The 22,395-nt window shown below is 47.9% G+C and overlaps 1 long non-coding RNA gene across 1 annotated transcript in view; it reads left to right on the top strand.

Moving 5' to 3' along the window:
• Positions 1 to 21,808, top strand: part of LOC144761944 (uncharacterized) — a 61,285-nt gene extending 39,477 nt beyond the window's left edge. The window contains exons 3-4 of the long non-coding RNA XR_013595968.1: positions 5,190 to 5,308; positions 21,258 to 21,808. This is a non-coding gene — a long non-coding RNA (uncharacterized LOC144761944). The remainder of the gene's footprint in view (positions 1 to 5,189; positions 5,309 to 21,257) is intronic.
• The last annotated feature ends 587 nt before the right edge of the window (positions 21,809 to 22,395 follow it).

Here is a 22,395-nt window from a genome sequence, read left to right as displayed (position 1 = left end):
TAATTTTTAAAACGCTTACTCTGGCGCACAAAGCCTTGCACGCCTCCGGAGCAAAATACCTGCAGAAGAGGCTGGCCTTTTATTTGCCTGCTAGGCCGCTCAGGTCTGAAGCCCTGTCTTTTGCGGCGGTTCCTCGTGTGAAGAGAGCCCGCATCGGAGGCCGCTCTTTTAAACTACTAGCACCTCAGTTATGGAATAAACTTCCTGTGTCCCTGCGCAGCATTCCTAATTTGTTGGCCTTTCGGAAAGGGCTTAAAACCTGGCTCTTTTCCTCTTAGTTTCGGCCCCTTTTAGGTTTCTCTTATTTCTGTCTCTTATTTTCCCTGTTGTGTTATGAGATTAGTGCGCAATCTAAAGCGTCGGGACACTCTTCTGAGTAGCCGTACGCTATACAAAACCCCTGCATAACATAACATAACAATCTGTCCTGTCCTATCTAGAAATCTCAGATGCCCATATATGTCTCCGCCAGGAGACGCATCTCCTGGAAAAAGATACCCACAGGCAGCCAGCCATACAGGGCATTTCCCCATCAGCTGTTTTCAAATCATTCCTCTAAGACGGCAGGGGTGACTATACTTGTCTCCGCTAAGTTCCAGGGCAAAGTTGGCCTTAAACAGGCTGAGATTAAGGGCAGACTCTTAGCGTATACTTTCACTCTGGGACAACACACCTTTACAATACCTTCAGTCTATGTTCCCAACGACGGTCAGGAAAGGTTCCTCAGGGATGTGATTCAGGAACTGGCAGGCTCCCCAGACAGAGCATTACTCTTGGGGGGAGACTTCAATTTGGCTTTTGACAATGATCCGGATAGGTCATGTCAGTGCTCAGACTGGGGCCCTTACGGGGACGGGGAAGCACCTACTGACTGAGGCAGGGCTCAAGGACGTCTGGCGACTACACCACCCACTTTCTAGAGAGTATACGTTCTACTCGCACTCCCGTATGCCAGAATAGACCATATATTGACATCGGACATTCTTACATAACAGGCACAAAAGGTTGAGATTCTCCCAAGCCCCATGTCTGATCACTCAGATGTTCGTATATCCTTGTCTCTATACCACCAGAGACCCCCCGCTTCCTCTGGCATCTCAGGGTGACAATGTTGCAGTGCCCCTCTGTAGTCAAGCAAACCTCCAAAACCATAGCTGATTACCTGGCTACTAATGACACTCCAGATATGTCGATAGCAATTCTATTGGATGCCCTGAATGCGGTGGTCAGAGGAGAGCTCCTAGCTATATCCACAGCTGACAATAAGACTAGGAGATAGAAAAGGGAGCACCTCTCTGATGCATAACCCAAACTAGAGAACATCCACCAAAGAACCGGCACGCCTAGCGTCTGGAAACAACTCAAGACAGTGAGAGCCCAGGTGTCGGGCCTGGACATAGATAGGGCAGAGTTTGCGGCTTTGCGGTTAGGCATGCCTTTTTATGTGGGGGGGAGTAGAAGTGGAAAGCTTTTAGCTAACAGACTATGTGCACAACAACAGTCTTCTCATATTCCCAAGGTGATAGACCAGCTCGAACAGGAGCAGAATACTGATCAAGGCATAGCTGAAACTTTCAGACAGTTCTATGCGGGGCCCAGAAATTACCCGAGGACGACCTAGCTCAATATTTACAGGGGGCGACCACTGCCAAGTTTGCGACGAGTCACGTAGAGGACCTTGAAGCCCCTATTAGGCTGGAGGTGGTCATCTCCGCTATATTCAAATTAAAACTGCATAAATGTCCAGGTCCCAATGGAATCTCCTCCCTTTTTTTCAAAACCTTCTGCACACTGTTGGCCCTGTTGCTGGTGAGGGTGTGCAACTCGATCAGGGCGGATAACCGCCTCCCGCCATCGATGTTGGAGGCCCTGGTTATGGTGATTCCTAAAGCAGGTAAGGACAAACGACAGTGTGCATCCTTCTGTCCCATTTCTCTAAACTTTTTTTACAAGAATCCTGGCACAGAGACTTTCCCCCCCATCTGTCTGGTCTGATAAACCCTGACCAGTCGGGGTTTGTCCCAGGGCGCCAGTGCTCCGACAACACGAAGCACCTCTTGCACTTGGTGGACAAATCTGAACGTTTCTCTGACGAGCGTATCAGATTCTCTGTTGACACTGAGAAAGCTTTCGACAGGGTCCATTGGCCATATCTCAAGGCGACCCTAGCTCACTTCGGCCTCCCTCAGCACAGCATTTTATTGATTCGGTGCTTAGTAGCTATATCAATCCTGTTGCCTCTGTGAGAGTGAATGGGCTTACCTCAAACGCTCCAACAAGGAATGAGACCGGGGTGCCCATTATCACCACTTTTTGTTGCTTTGTATATGGAGCCCATGGCTCAGCTGATTTGGGACGACCCCTTAGTCTCTACACTGACGATGTGGTGGCCACACTAGAGAAGCCTAGGAAGTCCCTCCGAGCTCTACTGGCGGAACTTGAATGTTTTGCGCAAGCGGCAGGCTTCAGGATCAACAAGCATAAGTCACAAGCTGTCAATCTTTTTCACGGCCCTGATACCCTGGTAGCACTTAAACGATTTTACCGTATTCATTGGGCACAAGAGGCGAATCCCTATCTGGGCCTGCACCTCACAGCCAGTATTCAAGAAACCAACTCGTGGAATTACACGATGCTGTTACGAAACGTGAGGGACTGCCTTCGTTAGTGGAACCCTCACTTGCTGTCGTGGCTGGGCCGAATAGCGGCCATAAAAATGACCATTCTTCCTAAAATAATCTATTTATTCCAGGCACTCCCGCTGGTCCCCCCTTCGGGCGCTCTACTCTCACAAAGGGACTTAGAGTGCTTCATATGTGGTGTCCAGGACCCGCGGCTGCATAGGGAGTTAAGCTATAGGGACCCTGCTGAGGGAGGGTTGGGAGCTGCCAACCTGCAAGCTTAGTGGTGGGCAGTTCAGATGAGGCCACTTGTTGAGTGGTCTCGTCCGGAGTCTCAGAAACGCTGGCTGTTCATGGATAGGCCCCTTGCTAGACAGCTGCTATGGGGAGTCCTCTTTCTTACAAAAACTGTCAGACCTCGGAATCTATACCTCTCTAAGGTGATTCACCCCACTCTCCTAGCTTGAAATAGGGTAGCTGGCCCCTGGGGACTCACAGCCTTCCCATCCCCAATCACAGCCATTGCAAACAACCTGGATTTTGCGCCAGGGCTGGACATGTTAAAGTTCACTCACTGGACTAAAGAAGGCCAGCACTCCATTGGGCACCTCTTCGATACGACAGGCCCCCTGCCACTTGCTGACTTCCGTAGGGATCATGATCTCCCAGAGACGGAGAGCTCTCCCTACTACTTACAGATCAGGCATTGGGTGATGCACCCAGGGGTGCGGGAAGGTGCAGAAAGTCAACTTAAACATCCTTCAAAAATTGGCTACTCACGAGGAACACAGAGGCACACTGATGCTCACCTGACCTCAGACCATGTATAAATTCATCAAGAGTGTCCCCGGTACTGGAAAATCTCCTGGCCAGTTGTGCTGGTAAGACATATACTAGAGAGTCCGGCACACAGCACGAAACATGGCAAGTATTGAAACTCCCCCCCCCCCCTACTCCATTAGGGCAACCCTTCATGAAGCCCTCAATGTTGGAGGGCAAGTGGTTCCCTGGCTACCCTCACTCATTTGTTAATGGATTTCCCGCATCTGGTGGATTACGGGAAGCAGATAATTGATGACATTTCCATACCCAGATTCCCCGTTTCCCTGGTTATATTATTTTGGGTCTCCCTAATCTACACAGACTGTAGGGCATTCTTGGGATGTAGAAAATGTCACTATCTCTCATGAATCCAGGTGCCTCCTTTCACGACGTGTGGGAGCCATTCCTAAAACTGTTGACCTCAAAATGTACAGAACTTACATGCCCCAAATACCTGAGACTACTACGATTGGCGGATCCACCCCTTGAGGCAAAAGGAGACAAGCTTGCACAATAATAAATCTATCCCGCTAGACGTGACTGATCATTGAAGAGGCTGGTAGAATATAGAACTGACTTAAGTCTTAGATAGGAGGAGAGGGAGGGGGTGTGTTACTTTCTTGTTCTTTGCTTTTAGTCCTCTTTTATGGCAGCCCTTCTGGTGTGCTATATAAAATATGTACAATTGTTCTTGTTTGTCGTTTCTTTGATTTGAAATCAATAAAAGAAATCTAAACATAAAAAGAAAAGACCAATCTACCCTTTCAAAGGCATTTACGGCATCAATAGAGATCGCGGCTAAGGAATAAGACAAAGAAGATGTATGTTTAAAACATTAAAAAATAGCCGAGAATTATCAGTAGTTAATCTACCTTTGACAAAACCACACTGTTCTGGACCAATTAAATGTGGAAGGAGAGACTCAAGACGTAATGTGTCAAGTCTCCACTCACCTGAAATCCAGGGTCTTCGATTTGAGAGATGAGACGCTTGTTCTCGATGCCCCCAAAAACCTATACATGCCCAAGCGTATGCAAAAACACAGCTTGGCAAAAATAGATCTCTAGGGGAAGGGGGAAAATGGAACAAAATAAAAAAATAACAGAAAGAAAAAAAACACTGCAGGCTTTGGATCTCGGCACAACTGCAATGCTAATTGCGATATCCTTATCACACACTGAATACTGCATGTCTTCTGCGTTCAGCTGTCTACACACAAATAAGAAATTTCAATAAACTCTCATGTATAAAGAACGCTTACTTAAAAATACCATTGTTGCAATTTCCATAAGACTGTACCTTTTGTCTAACGTGTTGCCCAGCATATAGTAAAGATAATGTCTCTCTTTATCATCAAATGAATGGTTTTCACCTAATGTTGATCTCTGCAGTGGAACAAAGTCACGCTTTTCACATTTGAACATAGACTTCAATAAATTAAATTCAATGCCTCTAGAGATTCACTTACTGGAAAGAATAGTTCCTCTTGTGTTCACATTATCATAGTTTACAAATGAATACACACAAAAATAAAGTCTCAGAACTAAATGTGCAATTTCTCCTATTTATAAAAATGAGTCTTTTCCCTTCTTGCTTTTAAGGCTTTTAAAGTCTTTGGCACACTTTTCTCTGCAAGCGCACAAATCGAAATTTCCAACTTTAATTAAAAGGAAACAGTACCTGTCTTTCATGTGCAATCAGCGCAGGAATCGGAAAGGCCTTACTTGAAAAGCACTTCTGTTTCAGGTCGGAGCATTTATCCAGCCGGAATGCAGCTCAGGAAGTGGTTGTGTTGCTCTAGAGACCGAAGATGTTACTGGGAATCGAAGAAGACGAAGACGTGACTGGAAACTGAAGGAAATCAGGTGAGTGGGGATTGTAACAACGAGAGCAAGCACGTCTCATTGTGCTGGAAGTCTATTTATAGTACTCAGCTGGGTGGGGCAGGAAACATGCGGAAACACGTGTCAATGGCCCAACTGTCAAAGAACTCAGCTGGGTGCAGACACGTGTATCTCAACTGCAGACAGCAGACCTCTGTAAAAGCATGTCTGCATGTCGCAACAAAGCCTGCAGACAACACCAAATAGTTTTCAGACCAATTACAAAAATTAAAGAAAACGGCCAGAGTCCTCCATCAGCAACTTACACATGAACAATAAAGCCATATCACATTGAACTGTGAACATAGCACATATGTATAATCAAACTCAATGAACAATGCTAGTGCTGGCCATGTTCAAGACACAACTTCCAACATAATGCCAATAGTTCAGCGACAATTTTATATTCTAAACTAGCAGCCCGTCCCGACGTTGTCCGGGTATAAAATAGAATGTGTGTATTTGGCAAGGGCAATTTATTTTAAAATCTCGCGGTAGACCACATTTTTTATTTCATTAGAATAGGGACGGAGAAGGGCCAGCTGCAGCCCTGGTTGATGTTAGCACGCGCGTGTAATTGGTGTAGTGATCCTCCGCCTGAGCCCGTCTACAGCCCTGGTTGATGTTGGCAGGCGCGTGTAATGTCGTTGAATGAGAGAGTTATCAGCCGTGGGTAAATCCGTTTAATGAGAGAGTTCAGTGACAGCGAGTAGGAGAGGCTGCAGTAATTGTCCCCACAGACACGCTCATTTGCGTGTTCCCCCGCTTGAGGCCCAGATGCAGGCCTGTTTGATGTTAGCAGGCGCATTTTCCCCCGCTTGAGGCCCAGCTGCAGCCCTGGTTGATGTTATCAGGCGCATGTAATTAGTGTACTGATCCGCCGCCTGAGCGCGGCTAGAGCCCTGGTTGATGGTAGCAGACCCATCTAATTTCGTTGAATGAGAGAATTCAGTAACAGCGCGCAGGACAGGCTGCAGTAATGTTATTACCAGGCCTCCAGCTGAACGCGTTTGTCATGCCCCCAGCACACGGCCACAGCAGATGATCTTCTGATTAATGTACCACCCACATGGCATGAAGGGCAGAATGTAGCACACGCCCCCAGCGTTTCTCATGCCCCCAGCGTGACCCTTGATGCACCGCAATTGCGTTTACATGGCATGAAGGCCGGACACACGCCCCAAGCGTTTCGCATGCTCCCGATGCTGCGCAGCAACGCAATTGACGCTTGTATGTATGACTCACATTGCCCCCAATCACGCGCCCACTGCCCACGATGTGATGGCCGTACCACACGCCCCCAGCGTTAGTCATGCCCCCAGCCCACGCCCACAGCACAACGCAGACACGCCCACAAGGGACTACTTTGCTGGCACGGTTCTTTTACCTTTTAAATGTATATGGTGTCCTACGGTACAATTGTATGTCTTGCACTGGATGATTGTGATGAACACCACTGTTTCTTGAAAAGTTAATAAAAACTATTTATAAAAAATAAAAAAAATGTATATGGTGGCCGTCTGCATAGCCTATGTCCTTCTGCTGAAACTGCCCTTTCCAACACTGTATTCGGTGTTGTGATTGGTGCTGTGGTTACTGAGATTACCCGCCTCAAAGGTTTGGGCTCTCTCTTTATAATATTAGTATGGATTTATCATGGATAAAGGGTGGTAATTCTCACAGAATTTGGGATCCTTTCCTTCTTTATGAATACGACATATAGATGCTTCAAAGGAGTCACTTGCTGTACCAGTAGTACAAAAATGTTGGTAAATAAAAAAAAATTGGGAGTAACAGATTTGAGAAATGCAGGTAGAAGTCTACCGAAAACCCATCCGGGCCAGGGTATTTATTTTTCTTTAGGGAGTTGAGGGAGGTAGTAACTTCCTGGATCGAAAGGTCAGTCTCCAGAGAAGTAAAATCAAGATCTGTAGAAGAAGGGGGAGGGATATTGCTAAGGTAAGTGACAATAAAAGAGTCCGATGCAGGTATTTCTGGAGTAAATAAATTCTTATAAAACTTCGTAAATTCATCTAGAATGTCCTGATCTTTAAATAGATGTCCACCATCCATTGACTGGATAGAGTCTATCAGCACCCTTTCCTTTCCAGATTTAAGATAATTAGCTAAGAGTGTACCAACCTTGTTTCGTCCACCATAATACCGGGCAATGCTTTGAAGTAAATATTCTATTAAAGTCCAGCTTAGCACAAATAATCTTCTACAGGGTCGAATCTGATGAGGAAGTATAAAATTGGTGTTCCAAACGTTTGATGTTGGTTATCAGGGCTTTATGTTGATTAAGGCTTATTTTCTTTTTCCTGGAGACAAAATCAATGATAAAGCCTTGAGCAGTGGCCTTAAAACCATCTCACACCACAGCAGGAGAGACTGAAGGATTTGTATTGAGGGAAAAGAATTCCTCAGCAAAGGAAGTGAAGGAGAAGGAAAAAACATGGTCTTGTAAGAAGAAATTATTGAATTTCCATCAAGAGGATTTGGATTGCGAGCGGAACAAATCAAAGTCAGCAATCTCCGGAGCATGGAAAATCAAAATGGGTTCAATCGAAGAAAAGATAAGATTTTGAGTTAAGGGTTTGGAGAGGAAAATATAGTCTAATCTGGTAGGGACTCATGTGGAGGGGAGAAAAAAGAAAATTCTGTCTGATCAGGGTTACATAGTCTCCAGGCATCTACGAGGTGTGTCTGCAAAATTGTACTGTGAAATTGCTTGTGAGTTTTGTGGGGAGTAAAACGTACCTGGGATTTATGGTCAATAAAGGGGTCCATAATCTGGTTACAATCGCCTCCAAGTATAAAGAATTCATCTTTGTGCTGAATACACTTACTTGTAATAGTAGGCAAAAAGGATAGTCTGGTTGAGTTGGGCCATATACATTAAATATCATTAAAGAAATGTTATTAATAAGTAATTTGACCAGAACCATCTACCCTCAGTATCTATGTCTGTACAAAGCATTTAAATCGTTTCTGGCATAATCAATCAATCAATCAAGCATTTGTATAGCGCGCTACTCACCCGGAGGGTCTCAAGGCGCTTGGGGGAGGGGGGTCTGCTACTGCTCGAACAGCCAGGTCTTGAGTTGCTTCCTGAAGGCGAGGTGGTCTTGGGTCACTCGGAGGTGGATGGGGAGGGAGTTCCACGTCTTGGCCGCCATTTAGGAGAAGGATCTTCCTCCCATTGTGGCTCTTCGGATGCAGGGGACGGCGGCGAGGGCGTGGCTGGTCGATCGAAGCTGGCGGGTGGGAGTGTAGTAAGTCAGGCGTTCGTTGAGGTATCTTGGGCCTTGGTTGTGGAGAGCTTTGTGTGCGTGGATGAGGAGTCTGAACGTAATTCTCTTGCTGACGGGGAGCCAGTGCAGGTTTCTCAGGTGTGTGGAGATGTGGCTGAATGTCCAGGATGAGGCGTGATGAGGCGTTCTGAATGCGCTGGAGTCTTTTCTTGAGCTTAGCTGTGGTTCCGGCGTAGAGGGAGTTGCCGTAGTCCAGTCGGCTGGTGACGAGGGCCTGGGTGACCGTCTTCCTGGTTTCGGTGGGGATCCACCGGAAGATCTTACGTAGCATGCGCAGGATGTTGAAGCATGACGAGGAGACGGCGTTGACTTGTCTGGTCATGGAGAGGGAGGAGTCCAGGATGAAGCCCAGGTTGCGTGCGTGGTCTGTTGGTTTGGGTGCGTTGCCCAGGGCAGGGGGCCACCAGGAGTCGTGCCAGGCGGAGGGCGAAGATCCCAGGATGAGGACTTCTGTCTTATCTGAGTTCAGTTTCAGGCGGCTGTTCATCATCCACTCGGCTACGTCTTTCATCCCTTCGTGTAGGTTGGTTCTGGCGGTGGCGGGGTCGTTGGTGAGGGAGAGGATCAGCTGGGTGTCGTCGGCGTAGGAGATGATGTTGAGGTTGTGTTGGCGTGCGATGGCCGCAAGGGGGCTCATGTAGATGTTGAACAGTGTGGGGCTGAGTGATGATCCTTGTGGTACGCCACAGATGACTTCGGTGGCCTCTGATCTGAACGGGGGGAGGCGGACTCTCTGTGTTCTTCCGGCGAGGAAGGAGATGATCCATTCCAGTGCCTTCTCCTGGATTCCGATGTTGTTGAGGCGCTGAACTAGGGTGCGGTGGCAGCCCGTGTCGAACGCCGCGGAGAGGTCCAGGAGGATGAGGGCCGCTGTTTCTCCGTTGTCGAGCAGGGTTCGGATGTCATCGGTGGCTGCGATGAGGGCAGTCTCGGTGCTGTGGTTGGCCCGGAAGCCGGACTGCGAGTGGTCGAGAGATCCATTTGTCTCGAGGAAGGCGGCCAGCTGTTTGTTGACGGTCTTCTCGATGACTTTGGCAGGAAAAGGAAGAAGCGAGATGGGGCGGTAGTTTTTGAGGTCGGTGGGGTCGGCAGATGGTTTCTTCAGTAGGGCGCTGAGTTCAGCGTGCTTCCAGCTCTCTGGGAAGGTGGCGGTGTCGAAGGAGGCGTTGATGATGTCCCGTAGGTGGGGTGCAATGACGGAGTCGGACTTGTTGAAGACGTGGTGAGGGCAGGGGTCTGTTGGAGATCCGGAGTGGATGGAGTTCATCGTTCTGATGGTGTCTTCGGTGTTGATCAGGGTCCAGGCGAGGAGGGTGGTGGTGGGGGGCGTTGGTGCGGCCGTAGGGTGCGTCGGCTGTGTGCTGAAGCTGTTGTGTATGTCTGCGATCTTGCTGTGGAAGAACGAGGCGAGCGAGTTGCAGAGGTCTTGCGAGGGAGTGATGTCGTTGTTTCCGGCGCTAGGGTTCGAGAGCTCTTTGACGATGTTGAAGAGTTCCTTGCTGTTGTGGGGGTTGTTGTCCAGTCGGTCCTTGAATGTGGTTTTCTTGGTGGCGTGGATCAGTTAGTGATGTTTTCGGGTGGCGAGCTTGAGGGTGGTCATGTTGTCTGTAGTAGGGTCTCTGCGCCAGGCTTTCTCGAGGGCTCTGCAGTTCTTCTTGGAGCTCTTGAGTTCGTCGGTGAACCAGGATGCTTTCTTGGAGCCGGGTCTGGCGGGGGGGGTTTTCAGCGGAGCGAGGTTGTCTGCGCAGTTGCTGATCCACCTCGTGAGGTTGTTGGCGGCTTGGTTGGGGTTCGCTGAGCTGGCGGGGGGGTTCTGGCTCAGGGATGTGGCGAGCTGGTCGGCTGTGATCTTGTTCCAGCTTCTGCGGGGGGCCTGTTGCGGGTGGTGGTGGAGCGTGGTCCTTCTGAAGCTGAAGTGGACGCAGCTGTGGTCTGTCCAGTGGAGTCCCGTGGAGTGGCTGAAGGAGATGTCCTTGCTGGAGGAGAAGACGGGGTCAAGCGTGTGGCCGGCGTAGTGGGTGGTGGTGGTCACCAGTTGCTTGAGTCCGAGGTTGGCGAGGTTGTCCAGCAGGGTGGTGGTGTTGCGGTCGTTGTTGTTCTCCAGGTGAAAGTTGAGGTCCCCGAGGAGGATGTAGTCAGCGGATGGGAGGGCGTGCGGGCTGATGAAGTCGGCGATGTCTTCGCTGAATTGTGTGCGTGGTCCCGGGGGTCTGTAGATGAGGGTACCTCTGAGGGTGGTCTTGGGGTCGGTGTGTATCTGGAAGTGGAGGTGTTCGGCGGCGGTGAAGGTGTCGTCGGAGTTGGTCGTGATGCGGATGGTGTTCTTGTGGACGATGGCGATGCCTCCTCCAGTCTGGTTGACGCGGTCCCTCCGGGTGATCTTGTATCCGTCCGGAACGGCGATGGCGATGTCGGGCGCTGAGGAGGCGTTCATCCAGGTTTCCGTGAGGAAGGTGACGTCTGGAGATGTGGTGTCGAGCAGGTTCCAGAGTTCTACGGCATGTCTGTGGACGGAGCGGGTGTTGAGCAGGATGCACTTCAGGTGGTTGCTGCTGGCGTTCGGCTTGGCGGGTGCGGTGCAGGAGAAGTTGCAGGATCGGCAGCAGAAGGGTCCGTGGGTGCGTCGCGGGGTGGCTCGGTAGCATCCAGGGGTTCGCCCGGTGTTGAGTGCGTTGAGTGTGGCGGCGTCGTATGTCCGGCGGGTGGGCTGGCCTCTGCGGGGGCCAGGGGTCCTGGCGCTGGGCGCGGTCCAGGCGCGGAAGGGTGCAGACGGGCTTACCTTTTGCGCGCCTTCGGGGCACAATCGGCGCGCCCGCTGCGCGTGAACGCTGCGCGTGCGTTGGGGCTACATAAAAAGGTAGCCGGGATGGAGGGTCAGCTCGGTGGCGGGAGCGGGTCGCCCAATGGGCTGGCGGGGGGCGGGCCGCAGGGAGGCAGCGGCGGGAAATTCTGGTGCGGGCGGGCGGCTCAGCGGCGGCTGGGTCGCCCTAGGCGAGTGCTGGGGCACAGGAGCAAGGAGGCAGGCAGCAGGAGGAGCGAGGGGGCGACCAGGCCTAAGCAAGGCTCAGTGGTCGCCCCCTCATAACATAATGACACCATTTTCTTTGTATTTGTGGGGGAAACAAGAACTGAACCAACCCAATTACTTCAATCTTAACAGACTTAGTCTCCGTCAAATGGGTCTCTTGTAATAAGACTAAATCTGGATTTTAGCAGGCTAAATGGGAAATAATGATCTGCCTTTTGATAGGATTAATAAAACCCTTTACATTCCATGTAACAACTCTGAATGGAAGAAAATAACATCATATATGCAACAATAAAGTTAACAATAATATAGAAGTATAAGGAAATGAATAGGCAAAGGAAGGATAGAGATGGATGATAAAAGAGCCATAGGAAACAAATTATAGAAAAGGCATAAACAGTAAGAGAGAAAAATAAAATAGGACAAAATTGCAATATCATAAGGAAAAGAAAAGGGAGAACATCACTGAGAGGAAAAAGAAAAAGGAGAGAGAAAAGAAGAAACAAGAAGAGACAGTACATGTCAGAATTCTGACAACTGCAATGCATACCTTTACAGGGGGACATAAGGTAAAATGAGGAGTGCCAACGGCCAAAACAAAGACAGCACACCCAACAGGGAGGGCAACTCATCACATCTGGACACCGTATTTAACATAAATAGGAGCAGGAACATAAGACGGGTATACACTGAATTCCATTGATTCTGCAAAAAAAACAATAACAAAAATACAACAGTGAGAAAACAAAATGAATCGAAAAGACTATTAATCAAAGAAACATGCTTCAATGGAAACAAGAAGGATCAAATACAACAGAAAAAATATTAAAGTTCAAGTTTGAGATGAAGGACCAGCAATCTCCATCGAGGATGAGGAGGGAGAGTTGATGAATTTCCTGTGATCGGCTGGGTTCTTAAAAGAAGAAGTCTTGTTCAAGAAGGTGATCCTACAGGAGCTACGAGAGCGTCCAAAATGGCCACTTGAGTCCCGGGCTCCCGAGACCCCCGCCGCCCCGGGGTATATCCTGCATGTAATCCTGTCATCAGACCTTAAAAATAGGTCGCCGGAGGGAAGCGGTGCTGGGCGCTGCATCCCGCGTCCTGATCGGCCCCTGAGAACTGGAGCAAACGGCACTTTAAAGATCGCGGCCTGTGGGCCCAGAAGCCGGGGCCTCAGGTTGTTAGCAGGCCCCGGCAAGAGTGCATCAACATCGGGGCCGAGACCGGAAGTCCCCCGATCCGGCCCTGTGAAAGTTCCAACCGCGCTCCTGGCGCTTGCTTGACTGCTTCTCCCCCCCCTTGCTGCCTCCCGCAATGCATCACTGATGTGCACACAGGCGGGGGCACGCGAGCTGTGGGGGTGTATGGATTAGCGCATCCCGCATCGGAAGCCCAGAGGTAATACGTCGAGACTGCAGGCTCTATGAACCAAGCTGCATTGGGGGCGTGAGGCTGGTGGTAAACCCGGGGGCCTGAGATTATAATTCAGTAGAGCCATTGGCAATCAAGAAGACCCCAACATGAAATGGGCGAGTCATACGCAGTAGCTGTGGCGCAACATGCGGGATGCATAGAACTGCTGTGGTTGGTGCCGGAAGAGCGGCGCATACCCCACGTTGAAGACCATGGCCGCACAGTGCAATGCCATCATGGCGAGAGGGCGCCCTGTGGAGTAGCCATCACCTAAGACACTACAGGTTGATGCGGTGTACTTGTGCTTGATGATTAATGCGACTGGGTTGATCACCGGCCCTCCCACCCCCCTGAAGAGCGGAGTTGAGCCCGCGGGTGAAGGTCTGCGCTGACTAGCAGGAGTGCATATAAGGTGGTCGGTGTGGCGTGAACAGTATCTGACGCATCGTTGTGGGATCTCTACAGCTCCTTGTTTGACTCCCCTCTGTCCTCAAAATGGCGTCAAAACCTGAAACGGAAAAACTAATCCAGGACGGCGAGAGGAGCTAGGTACACCCAATCTAACAAATTAGATCGTTACACGCAACCCAGAGGGTCGCCTACTGGGTTTGGGAAATCGCAGGATGGAACAGCGGGGGACTTGGCCACTACAGCAGAGCCTGCTCTACAAGATGTGATGGCCGCAATCAACAGGGTGAAAACCTCCCTCGGCAAGAAGATGGAATTCCTAGATCATAAGCTTGATGCGGTCACAATAGAAGTTAATTTAATCCGAGCGGACCTCACGAAGACCAGTGAAAAAGTAAAATCACTAGACATCAAAACTTCCAGTCTTACAGATGATGTGGCACTGTTACAACTGGAAGTCCGAGATCTTAAAACCTCCAGTGAAGTCGCAAGTTGGATGATTATGAAGGGAGGGCCCGTAGAACCAACGTGCGTATTATTGGAGTGCCTGAAAAGGCTGAAGGGCAAGCCGCTGACCTTTTTGTTGAAGACATCATTCTCAATTGTTTAAAACCCAAAGGCCTGGGGAATTTCTTTACAATTGAAAGAGCGCACAGGATACCGGGAGGGAGACCGCAACCTGGGGCACCGCCCAGGCCGATGATTGCGAGGGTGCTCAACTTCAGGGACAGAGGCGCTATCCTGCAAGCCTCCAGGACCGGGGGCCCTCTGCAGTATGAGAACTCCACCCTAAGTTTTTTTATGGACTTTACGCAGGCGGTGCAGAAACAACGGCAAACCTTCATAGATGTAAAAAAAAAACTTCGAGATAAAGGACTGAAGTACGCCATGATGTACCCCGCCAAGTTGAGAGTTGAACATGCGGGCAGGGCAATGTTCTTTGACAATCCTGAAATTGCTTCGGACTGGTTGGAGGCCATCTCCTCTCAGAATGATCAGCGGCGAAGGAGCTGAGACGAAGAGGATAGCGCGCAGGAGCAAGAATAAGAACTAACGTTATTGCAGGTGGTGGTTGACCAAGTAGAGGGGTAGAGACTGACTGAAAATAATACGCAGACAAGTCAGCTGTAGAAATTGTTTTACCAGGTCTGAAGACCTGGTTGGGGTCTGGCGGGGAATCGGGGGTCGCACTCCTCCTCAGGGTTACTTTTCGATAGTTTAGTAGTTAGAGTATGGGGCGACAGGCACACTGCGAGTTGAGGGCGGATGAACACCGTGAGCAGGGGTGTGGGGAGGGGGGTGGTGAATGGGGTTTGTTTGGGGGTGGCAGTTTTTGTTATTTTTTTGTATTGTTTGTTGTAGACATGGCATTTCAAGGCTTCATTCAGAATAGTGGCATGTTTAAGGTGCAGGAATTGAAGAGGAGACTGACCCATTTCATGTTTTACGATGGGGGGTAGGGAGCTGAAGGTGTTAAGTTGGAATGTAAATGGGTTGGGGAACAAAATTAAACGCAGTGTGGTTCTTCAGTTTCTTAAACGTCATGCCCCTGATGTAGTCCTGCTTCAAGAGACGCCTTTAGTGGGGAACTCATGCAAGGCAATGCACAGAATGGGGTACCGATTGGTGGCGCATGCAGGATTCACCTCAGGGTCCAGGGGGGTGGGGGTTCTGATTAGGAAGACGCTCCTGATGGTGATTGACTCCGTTATTGAGGATGATAGGGGCAGATATATAGGGGTGTTGGGTCGTTGGGAAGGGCACGCCCTCTCCTTGCTGTCAATTTACGTCCCCCCAGGTATGCAGGCAACCACATTTGTTGATTTAGGGAAAGTCCTTCTGGACCTCCCGAGGGGTCTTCTGATTTTGGGAGATGACTTTAATGCCGTGGTCTCTGGCACTTTGGATAGGCATCCCCCTAGAGATACGGGGCGGGCGCAAAGATGGCTTCCTGAGTTTATGGATGCATTGGGTTTGGTCGATAGTTGGAGATTGCTTCACCCGGACCAACGACAGTTCACCTTCCACTCGGGTGCCCATGGTAGTCTCTCACGTATCGATCACTTTTTAGTGCCGGCGGCCCAAGCGTATTACATCACAGAGGCTATGCACCTTGCTAGAGGCATATCGGATCATTCGCCACTCTGGCTCAGATTTGATATAACTTCGGGATCGGGTGGTAGGGTAGCCCCCATTAATCCCTGGTACATGCACAATCCTAAAATCTGTAAGGCTTTAGAACATTATTTTCAGGAAAATGAGGGATCGGTGTCGTCTCCGCTTTCGCTGTGGGAGGCTTTTCAAGCAGTCATAAGGGGCCAGGCGTTATCACTGATTGCAGGAGCAAAGAAGGATCGGAACGAAGAAATTGTAAAAATAGAATCTGAGATTACTCGTATTGAGGCGGACTTGGAACAGGAGGTGACCTGGACTAAACTGCATGTCCTGAGTGTCAAGCAGCTTGAGTATAGAGCATTAGTCACTGAAAGTGCCAGAGCCCCGAGTAGAGAGCAGCAGGGCCGGTTATATGATGTCGGAGATAAGGCCGGGAAGCTTATCGCCTGGTTAGATGAAAAGGACAGGGCTGATCGTGTTGTTCCAGAACTTGAGACGGCAGAGGGAGAGCGAATAACAGACCCCCAGGGTATAGTGGACAGTTTTGCAGAACATTTTTGAATAGTGTACACCTCGGTCACGGGGCGACCAGAGATGGACTCTCACTTGTTATTGCGAGATATCCAACTTCCATGCCTGGCTGAGGAAGACCGTGATTTCATGGACAGTGCCCTCACTGTTGCTAAAGTAGCCCTGGCAGTGCGCTACTTGAACTCTGGTAAGGCACTAGGCCCTAACGGAATCCAGATTGAGTTGTACAAGCTTAGGCCCGATGGGATTGCCCCTTATCTTAGAGGTATGTTTGTGGCAGCGCGAGAACAGGGAGTATTACAGTATGATCAGAGAGTGGCGTCTATCGTAGTTATCCATAAGGAAGGGAAACCAAAAAACAACTGTGCCTCTTATAGGCCTATCTCTTTATTGAACGTGGAACCTAAGATACTGGCTAAACTATTGTCCAACAGGCTTGCTAAGGTTATTAGTGGTCTGTAACATGCTGATCAATCAGGTTTTATTCCCCATAGAAATTCGGTTTTAAATCTTCGCAGATTGCACGGAGTATTGGCAAGAGCTCATACCCTGAGGGAACAGGCTATAATAGCGTCACTTGACGCAACAATGGCCTTTGACACGGTAGAATGGCCGTGTTTGTGGACAGTCTTGGCTAAGTTTGGATTTGGGCCGGAGTTTATTAGTTGGGTGCGTCTGTTATATACTGAACTTCTTGCGCAGGTGGTAGTAAACAACCCAGTTTCAGCTACAATTTGTCTGGGGCGAGGCACACAACAGGGATGTCCACTCTCTCCCCTTTTATTTTCACTGGCACTTGAACCTTTGGCAGCCTGGATCCGCTGGGAGCCTTCAATTCGAGGTATTCGATGGTCCCCTCAGGTAGAGGACCGGATCGCTTTATACGCGGACAACATTCTGCTCTATTTGACCTCACCCAGAAAGTTCCTAATTGTCGTTTGTGATGTTTTGGCCTCCTACGGTAGGAATTCGGGGCTTATTATAAATTAGGGGAAATCCTATTTGTTTGTTCTGAGTGGTGACACCACGATTCCCCCACAAAATTGCCCGATTCAAATCGCTACTGATGGGTTTAAGTACTTGGGGATCTTTATTTCAATGGACCCCACAGTTTGATACGAGAGAAACCTCCTTCCTCCTTTAATTAGATTAAAAAGCGATGCAAACAGCTGGAGGAAGCTACCTCTCCCTGTTGGGAAGGGTGGCCCTCTTTAAGATGATATCCCTACCTCGTTTTCTGTATGCCCTCCAGAATACATTGGATATAGTTCCGGCCAGTTATTTCCGAGAGGTGGAGGGGTGCAGCGTAGTCTATTATGGGAGGGTAGACCTCGTATTGCTTTGGCTAAATTGATGTTACCGTGGTACGACAGTGGTATTGCCCTCCCTGACATCAGGAGATACTATTGGGCCTCTCAATTGGCAGCCATAAACCAGGGTACGTATGGACCTAATTCGGACCCCGGGTATGCAATGGATAGGTGGCTGCTCCCGGGTGGAAATTATAGTAGAGCTTTATATGCCAAGTCGGCAGAGAAAAGTTTGACTGGACCGATGAAGGTAGCTGTTCGGATATGGCACAACTCCACTAGCTCTTTGGGAGGGAGAGGCCGCCTTAACCTGGCCACTCCACTATTTGGCTCGGACAGACTGGGCAAGCTTTGGAACACAAAGGGTTTCGATAAGTGGGACTTGATAGGGATTGCTATAATTGGCGATATTTGGGTCAAGGGCAGGATTAAGAAGTATGCTGAATTACAATCCGAATTTGAGTTGAATGGAGCGGAGTATTTCCGCTATGCGCAAGTTCGACATGCCCTACAATCGGCGGTTCCGGCAGAAGAGGAGATACCCGAGGCCTCGCCATTGGAGGATAGAATATTGGATGGGCATTTGCCGGATAGAACTATTTCCCTCATTTATAGGAAATTGATTAACCACAGAGCAGACCTCTGTCGAGTTGAGAGATAAATGGACGAGGGACGGTATTGAACTAGATGATGAAGATTGGCAATGGGCCGTGTCCTCCCCGAAGGAGGTTGCGATTCCAGTGCGATTGAGGCTAGTTCAGTTGAAAATATTACATAGGGTGTATGTCACAGGTCCACGCTTGGTCCGGATGGGGCTATCTGAAGATGGTTTGTGCAGCCAGGTTGTGGGCAGATGGGCACGTTCCTCCATATCCTCTGGGAATGTCCTTATATGGTTGAGTATTGGAGTTCGTATCATGATGTTATGCGAGAGGTATTAGGGGTGACGATGTTACCAGAGGCGAGGAGATGTCTCCTTAATATTTGGGAACCTACAGATTTAAACACAGCACAGACCGGGTGGGCCACTCTCGGGGCAATGATAGCGAAACGAAATATAGCACAGCAGTGGGGATCCAAGCGACCGCCCACGATTGAGGAATGGAAAGAGAGCATGGACTGGTGTGGATGTTCCAAGAAAAGACCGTCTATCTGGCCAGAGGCCGACCTCGAAAATGGGTGACTGTGTGGGGATTATGGAATTGATACAGGGGGGAGATTTGTGTACCACCGGTTGACTCTATTTTGGATATACCTACATCCCCGTGACCCTTGCATGTTAAAGTATTTCGCCCCCCCCTTTCTTTTCCCATCCCCCCAAGTATTATTGATATGTTGTAATGCTATGTGGTAATGTTTAACCTCTCTTCTATGCACTCTGTTGAATGCCTTGTATTAATAAAAAGAAATATAAAAAAAAAGAAGGTGATCCTAAACAGGCAAGGGTGAAATAATCCATAGCGTGCACCACGAGAATGAAGAGCAGGACTAGGAATTCCTTTCTAAGTTTAACAGTGGATATGAAACATCTTGAGAGATGAACAGTCTTGTACCAGACCAAGAGAGTTGCTTCTTAAGTTTGGCTGCATTCAAGACTTTTAAAAGGTCGGTGAATTCCAAAAGTAGAAGAATTACTCCACGAGGTTTGGAAGGAGCAGAGGCGGAAGATAGGCGCAGACCTAATCGATGTGCGCGTTGAATGTTTAATTTGGTCGACGTGGAAAGGTCTAGAAGTTGTGGTAGGAAAGTGAGGAAGAAAGCAACAGGGTCATCGCCTTCAAGACCTTCAGGAAGACCTTATAAACGGAGGTTATTGCGTTGGTTTCTATTTTCAAGATCTTCAGATGATTTTTTAAATTGCAGCACCTCTTTCTCCAAGCAGGTAATTCTGGCCGATGAGTCCTGTACTTCACTCATCTGTTGCTCCACAGAGGATAAACGAGAATCCATATCTGACCATTTGTTATCCAAAGTCTGTAAGCAGAAATTTGTATCTTCAATAAAAGGTTGCAATGCACGCATCTCCTCCAAAGCAGTGTCCAATGAAACAGGGGATATAGATTTAGGTGGGGAAGGTGGATCCTGTTTGATTCTTTTGTTAGTATATGAGGGCAATTGTGCCTTAGAAGCATTAGTAGGCGAAGTCGTAGTGCTAGAGGACACCGACTGTGCCATTTTCTCAAACGACTGTGAGGAATTGTGTGTGGATTTAATCCGAGTAGAGCAGGTGGCTGATTTGTTGGAAGAGTGACCTTTGACAGAACGTAACAATCCCTTGCTTCTTCCCACGGACCAGCACAACAAGCTGTCAGAAATTCCTTATACAGTAATGGAAATCAATCTGCGTAAAGCACTACGTCAGAAACAAAATCCCCACAGGCAAACGTTCCTTTCAATATAAAAACACCATTCATTTGCAAAAAATGAGGAGAACGTTAATAAAAATAGAGAAAAATAACATTCCTGAATAATGTAGGCCATATTCTGAGGAGAAATATGCAGGTAGAAAATACTAAATGTCAGCTGCTGGATAGCCGGAGGATTCACCTGCAATATTTAATTGCCTAACAGGAGCAAATGACCAAATGGAGACATCATCCTGAACAGTGGGTGTTCTAATGCCTGAAACATCTTGAGACCGCCGGAAATATTGCTGGAATCAACGGAATTACACCGGCTGAACCGATGTGGAGCCCCGTAGCTAGGAGGCCATCTTGGGTCACGTGGCACGCGTTCCCTCCTACATTAAAGCCTTCTAAATGAATGCCACTACTAAAGTGCTAGTTGACAGCAAATTGGCAACATGCTGCTCTAGAAACATCTTGCAGTGTGTCCACTTCCATGCAGGCAGCCAGCCATGTCTTGCGCACACACACATCAGTATCGCCTTTGTGACCTTATAGGTGTTTGGTTATGCAGCATATTATCCTGGGTGCTAAGAAACGTAAGAAAGCCAAATTTCTTTTTGAGCACATGATGAAACTGTTCAAACAAGGTGAGCACATGGTTGATACTGGGCAAATCAATTAGTCTCCCTGTGCCTACCAAATAATGAATGTGTCCTTGTGTAATGTAACTGGTTCTTTACAGCAAAGCTGAAAATAATTAATGGAATAGAACATATTTATTCACAATGGCAACCCAGGCATCGGACTGGGTACAGAGAAATGGGCAGAGGTCTGAAGTCAACAGAGCATTGGGAATTGACATGTTACCAAACAATGATGTGGATATGATAGATAGAAAACTTCGAAGAATGGGGGAGCACATTAAAGGAAGTGGATGTGGATAAGCAAGTGGAGGGGTGGCAGGCAGGTCAGACCATGGCTCATAAACGTTTGTAAGCATATAAAGAAAGGAATGTCCCCCCCTCCCTCAAAGGCCAAATGACTCAACCCAACAGAGCCTCAGCAAATGCTATATTACAACATGTCTGCAGCAAGAACGCTGGAAGTGTGCTGGATCAGCGGAAGCATTGGTATGCTAAACAGATAAAAGAGTGTTTCATTTGTATGCTTTTGGTAGAAGCTCACAACTATTTTGACAGCATAAGGAAAGTTTGACCTACTAAGTGGGGAAATGAAGCTTATTCTTGTTTGGGCTTGATATGAAAAGCCAACGTATAGTTATGTTTAACTGTTTATAATTAGATGCCAATTAGTATACAGGTACAATGTAAAGATGGAAAGGGACACAGTAAAGATAGGTGGGAAAGCGACAGCTGAAGGTCTAAATGCAAAACACAATAGACATGCAGACATGTAATGTCAGACGTTGTTTTTTTTTTACTCCTTTTATTTATTTATTTTCAGCACAAAACTCTGAACACAGTGGAATATACAGTAAGGCATTGTTTTATCACAAGAATAAAGATGAAGATTATGAAAACGCCGTTGCCTGCCCGGCGTCCTAAATGGGCGCTCGCAGAAGGAGGGCTTTTTGACAATGTTGGCTGTGCCAAAAGTAAAGCAGCTGATGCCCACATGCGCAACAGTTCCAAGGTGCACACCATCAGGAATATATGTGTAAATATAAGCCATTTAGATCCAGTTATGTCAGTATTTTTCTTGTTTCTCTTGTTTATAAATCTTCTTCAAGGTTTACTTCAAACATTGTGATTTTAATATACATATGCTTGCAAATTGCCATCCAGGCCTTATACTGCAGCACGTCGACATGCACTCAAACGTTGAGTATTTACAGTGTTGTTCAAACAATGCATTTTGGGAACATACCTTTCCTCAGGGGTCACTGTTGTATAAATAGAGCATTACAGATTTTTAATTTGTACATTTGAACATCCTTAATTTTCAAAAAAGCATTTTGTTAAGTAAAGTAAAAAAAATAAATGATAATAAACAGATTAAACCCCACACTTTGACTCTGTCTAGGGATCTCTTGACCCACAAATCTTGCCAAAAAAGTACCAGCATGCATGTCACCACCAACTGAAATGTGAAAAACAAATGTTTACTAACTCTACCTGCAAAAATTGAACTTTTGTGTGCAGAATACCATTTAAATGTGCTATACAGCCGAGACACTCAATTAATCTATGTTTTGGTTCTAACCTGTATTCCTCCTGTAACATAATTATCGTGTTCCAAACTCTTCAGTGGACCATATGGGCAGCTCCGAACTGAAACTCCTCGCAGAGATTAAACGAATCCCCTTACTTTAGAACGTGCAATGTAATTGGCCCCCACTGCGTGCTCACAACCAACGCGCAAAGGTGAAGACAAAAGAAAGACCTCAGTAGTATACAATACCAACAACAAAAAATCAACAACTGCATTATTGACACAACCTGTAAAAATCCACCAATACAATAGTGTACATTGTAAATGAATTTAAATTTCACCAGCTTTTAAATCATTGTTAGTACGATGTGATCTTTAACGATGTCCTTCTGTGGTAAACATCTATCTTTTATCATTTTAAACTTTTATC

Source organism: Lissotriton helveticus, chromosome 6 (assembly GCF_964261635.1).
Source record: "Lissotriton helveticus chromosome 6, aLisHel1.1, whole genome shotgun sequence".
NCBI classification, from domain to species: Eukaryota; Metazoa; Chordata; class Amphibia; order Caudata; family Salamandridae; genus Lissotriton; species Lissotriton helveticus.
Note: the sequence above shows the minus strand (reverse complement) of the source record. Positions and strands in the feature narration are given on the sequence as shown.